The following is a 5,000-nucleotide window of genomic DNA, read 5'->3' as shown; positions in this document are numbered from 1 at the left end:
TCTCTGTCTCTGTCTCTCTGTTCTCTCTGTGTCTGTCTCTGTGTTTCCCTCTCTCTGTCTCTGTCTCTGTCTCCCTGTCTCTCTGTTCTCTCCGTGTCTGTCTCTGTGTTTCCCTCTCTCTGTCTCTGTCTCCCTGTCTCTCTGTTCTCTCCGTGTCTGTCTCTGTGTTTCCCTCTCTCTGTCTCTGTCTCTGTCTCTCTGTTCTCTCCGTGTCTGTCTCTGTGTTTCCCTCTCTCTGTCTCTGTCTCTGTCTCCTGTCTCTCAGTTCTCTCCGTGTATGTCTCTGTGTTTCCCTCTCTCTGTCTCTGTCTCTCTGCCTCGTGTTCTCTCCGTGTCTGTCTCTGTGTTTCCCTCTCTCTGTCTCTGTCTCTGTCTCTCTGTTCTCTCCGTGTCTGTCTCTGTGTTTCCCTCTCTCTGTCTCTGTCTCTGTCTCTCTGTTCTCTCCGTGTCTGTCTCTGTGTTTCCCTCTCTCTGTCTCTGAATCCCTGTCTCTCTGTTCTCTCTGTGTCTGTCTCTGTGTTTCCCTCTCTCTGTCTCTGTCTCTCTGCCTCGTGTTCTCTCCGTGTCTGTCTCTGTGTTTCCCTCTCTCTGTCTCTCTATCTCTGTCTATCTGTCTGCCTCTCTGTCTGTCTCTGTGTATCCCCCCTGGTCTATGTTCCCCCTGGTCTATATTCCCCCTGGTCTATGTTCCCAGGTCTATATTCCCCATGGTCTATGTTCCCCCAGGTATGTATTCCCCCTGGTCTATGTTCCCCCTGGTTCATAATCCCCCCCTGGTCTATATTCCCCCTGGTCTATGTTTCCCAGGTCTATATTCCCCCTGGTCTATGTTCCCCAGGTCTATATTCCCCCTGGTCTATGTTCCCCCTGGTCTATATTCCCCCTGGTCTATGTTCCACCCTGGTCTATATTCCCCCTGGTCTATGTTCCCCCAGGTCTATATTCCCCCAGGTCTATGTTCCCCCTGGTCTATATTCCCCCTGGTCTATGTTCCCCCTGGTCTATGTTCCCCCTGGTCTATGTTCCCCCCAGGTCTTATATTCCCCCTGGTCTATGTTCCCCGTGGTCTATGTTCCCCCTGGTCTATATTCCCCCTGGTCTATATTCCCCCTGGTCTATGTTCCCCGTGGTCTATGTTCCCCCAGGTCTATATTCCCCCTGGTCTATATTCCCCCTGGTCTATGTTCCCCCTGGTCTATGTTCCCTCAGGTCTATATTCCCCCTGGTCTATATTCCCCCTGGTCTATGTTCCCCGTGGTCTATGTTCCCCCAGGTCTATATTCCCCCTGGTCTATGTTCCCCCCTATACTATGTTCTCCCAGGTCTATATTCCCCCAGGGCTATATTCCCCAAAGGTCTATATTCCCCCTGATCTATGTTCCCCCTGGTCTATATCCCCCCCTGGTCTATATTCCCCCTTGTCTATGTTCCCCGTGGTCTATGTTCCCCCAGGTCTATATTCCCCCTGGTCTATGTTCCCCCCTATACTATGTTCCTCCCAGGTATATTCCCCAGGGCTATATTCCCCAAGGTCTATATTCCCCCTGATCTATGTTCCCCCCTGGTCTATATCCCCCCCTGGTCTATATTCCCCCTTGTCTATGTTCCCCGTGGTCTATGTTTCCCCAAGGTCTATATTCCCCCTGGTCTATGTTCCCCCCTATACTATGTTCCCCCAGGTCTATATTCCCCCAGGGCTATATTCCCCCAAGGTCTATATTCCCCCTGATCTATGTTCCCCCTGGTCTATATCCCCCCTGGTCTATGTTCCCCCTGGTCTATGTTCCCCCTGGTCTATGTTCCGCCCAGGTCTATATCCCCCCTGGTCCTATTTCCCCCCTGGTTATTTTCCCCCCCGGGGCTATTTCCCCCAGGTCTTATTCCCCCGGGCTAATTCCCCCGGTCTATTTCCCCGATCTATTCCCCCCGGTCTATTTCCCCCCTGTCTATGTTCCCCCGGTCTATATTCCCCCTGGTCTATGTTCCCCCTGTTCTATTTCCCCCCCCTGTCTAGTTCCCCCAGTCTTACTTCCGGGGCCATTGAAACAGGCCTCGGCTGGATGGAAAGTGAACATTGTCGTGCCAACAGGCATGGTCACACATGGGTTTCTAATGTCACCTCTTCTCCTTTCGTTTCTTTTTCTGTCTGTTGTCTCCTCTTTCTGTTTCTGTCTCCTCTTCTCTTCCCCTTTTTCCCCCCCCCCCCTTCTTCCCCCTTCTTTTCTCTTCTCTCTCTTTTCCCCCCCCTTTCTCCCCCCTTCCTCTTCTCTTTCCCCCTCTTCTCTCCCCTCTTCTCTCCCCCCCCCCCCTTTCTCTTCCCCCCTCTCTCTCCCCCTGTTCCCCCTCCTCTCTCTCTCTCCCTCCCTCTCTCTCTCTCTCTCTCTCTCTCTCTCTCTCTCTCTCCTGTCCAGACCATATATTGACAGAGAGTGTTATTTGCGGAATGAGCCACTCTGACTGATTAAAAAGGCCCGCAAGTGAAACGCAATGGGTTAGTGTTTTCTTCCCGGCTGTTGTCTCTGTCTCTCGTTTCGCTTTCTGTCTGTCTGTCTGTCTGTCTGTCTGTCTTCCTTGTCTCTGTCTCTGTGTCTTCGTCACCGTCTCTGTCTCTGTCTAGTCTGTATGTCGTTGTTGTTTTTTCTGTCTGTCTGTCTGTATGTCTGTCTCTCTTCTCTGTCTCTGTCTCTGTCTCTGTGTCTTCGTCACCGTCTCTGTCTCTGTCTAGTCTGTATGTCGTTGTTGTTGTTTTCTGGTGTTTTTTTTCCCCTGTCTGTCTGTCTGTCTGTCTGTCTCTGTCTCTCTGTCTTCGTCACCGTCTCTGTCTAGTCTGTATGTCGTTGTTGTTGTTTTTTGGTGTTTTTTTCCCCCTGTCTGTCTGTCTGTATGTCTGTCTCTGTCTCTGTCTCTCTGTCTTCGTCACCGTCTCTGTCTCTGTCTGTCTGTATGTCTGTCTCTCTTCTCTGTCTCTGTCTCTGTGTCTTCGTCACCGTCTCTGTCTCTGTCTAGTCTGTATGTCGTTGTTTTTGTTTTTTTTCCCTGTCTGTCTGTCTGTATGTCTGTCTCTCTTCTTTGTCTCTGTCTCTGTCTCTGTGTCTTCGTCACCGTCTCTGTCTCTGTCTAGTCTGTATGTCGTTGTTGTTGGGTTTTGGGGTTTTTTTTTTCCCCTGTCTGTCTGTCTGTATGTCTGTCTCTCTTCTTTGTCTCTGTCTCTGTCTCTGTGTCTTCGTCACCGTCTCTGTCTCTGTCTAGTCTGTATGTCGTTGTTGTTGTTTTTTGGTGTGTTTTTTTTCCTGTCTGTCTGTCTGTATGTCTGTCTCTCTTCTTTGTCTCTGTCTCTGTCTCTGTGTCTTCGTCACCGTCTCTGTCTAGTCTGTATGTCGTTGTTGTTGTTTTTTGGTTGTTTTTTTTCCTGTCTGTCTGTCTGTCTGTCTGTCTCTTCTTTGTCTCTGTCTCTGTCTCTGTGTCTTCGTCACCGTCTCTGTCTCTGTCTAGTCTGTATGTCGTTGTTGTTGTTTTCTGGGTTGTTTTTTTCCCTGTCTGTCTGTCTGTATGTCTGTCTGTCTTCTTTGTCTCTGTCTCTGTCTCTGTGTCTTCGTCACCGTCTCTGTCTCTGTCTAGTCTGTATGTCGTTGTTGTTGGTTTTTGGGGTTTTTTTTCTGTCTGTCTGTCTGTATGTCTGTCTCTTCTTTGTCTCTGTCTCTGTCTCTGTGTCTTCGTCACCGTCTCTGTCTCTGTCTAGTCTGTATGTCGTTGTTGTTGGGTTTTTTGGGTGTTTTTTTCTGTCTGTCTGTCTGTATGTCTGTCTCTCTTCTCTGTCTCTGTCTCTGTGTCTTCGTCACCGTCTCTGTCTCTGTCTAGTCTGTATGTCGTTGTTGTTGGGGTTTTTTGGGGTTTTTTTTTCTGTCTGTCTGTCTGTATGTCTGTCTGTCTCTCTTCTTTGTCTCTGTCTCTGTCTCTGTGTCTTCGTCACCGTCTCTGTCTCTGTCTAGTCTGCATGTCGTTGTTGTTGTTTTTTGGTTGTTGTTTTTTTCCTGTCTGTATGTCTGTCTGTCTTCTCTGTCTCTGTCTCTGTGTCTTCGTCACCGTCTCTGTCTCTGTCTAGTCTGTATGTCGTTGTTGTTGTTTTTTGTTGTTGTTGTTTTTTTCCTGTCTGTCTGTCTGTATGTCTGTCTCTCTTCTTTGTCTCTGTCTCTGTCTCTGTGTCTTCGTCACCGTCTCTGTCTAGTCTGTATGTCGTTGTTGTTGTTTTTTGGTGTGTTTTTTTCTGTCTGTCTGTCTGTATGTCTGTCTCTCTTCTCTGTCTCTGTCTCTGTGTCTTCGTCACCGTCTCTGTCTCTGTCTAGTCTGTATGTCGTTGTTGTTGGGTTTTTTTGGTTTTTTTTCCCTGTCTGTCTGTCTGTCTGTCTCTCTTCTCTGTCTCTGTCTCTGTCTCTGTGTCTTCGTCACCGTCTCTGTCTAGTCTGTATGTCGTTGTTTTGGTTTTTTGGTTGTTTTTCTGTCTGTCCTGTCTGTCTGTCTGTCTGTCTGTCTCTCTTCTCTTGTCTCTCTCTGTCTGTGTCTTCGTCACCGTCTCTGTCTCTGTCTAGTCTGTATGTCGTTGTTGTTGTTTTTTTGGGTTTCTGTTTTTCCTGTCTGTCTGTCTGTCTGTCTGTCTCTCTTCTTTGTCTCTGTCTCTGTGTCTTCGTCACCGTCTCTGTCTCTGTCTAGTCTGTATGTCGTTGTTGTTGTTTTTTGGTGTGTTTTTTTTTCCTGTCTGTCTGTCTGTCTGTCTCTCTTCTTTGTCTCTGTCTCTGTCTCTGTGTCTTCGTCACCGTCTCTGTCTCTGTCTAGTCTGTATGTCGTTGTTGTTGGGTTTTTTTTTTTCTGTCTGTCTGTCTGTCTGTATGTCTGTCTCTCTTCTCTGTCTCTGTCTCTGTCTCTGTGTCTTCGTCACCGTCTCTGTCTCTGTCTAGTCTGTATGTCGTTGTTGTTGGGTTTTTTTTTTCTTCTGTCTATCTGTC

Source organism: Babylonia areolata, chromosome 31 (assembly GCF_041734735.1).
Source record: "Babylonia areolata isolate BAREFJ2019XMU chromosome 31, ASM4173473v1, whole genome shotgun sequence".
Lineage (NCBI taxonomy): Eukaryota > Metazoa > Mollusca > Gastropoda > Neogastropoda > Buccinidae > Babylonia > Babylonia areolata.
Note: the sequence above shows the minus strand (reverse complement) of the source record.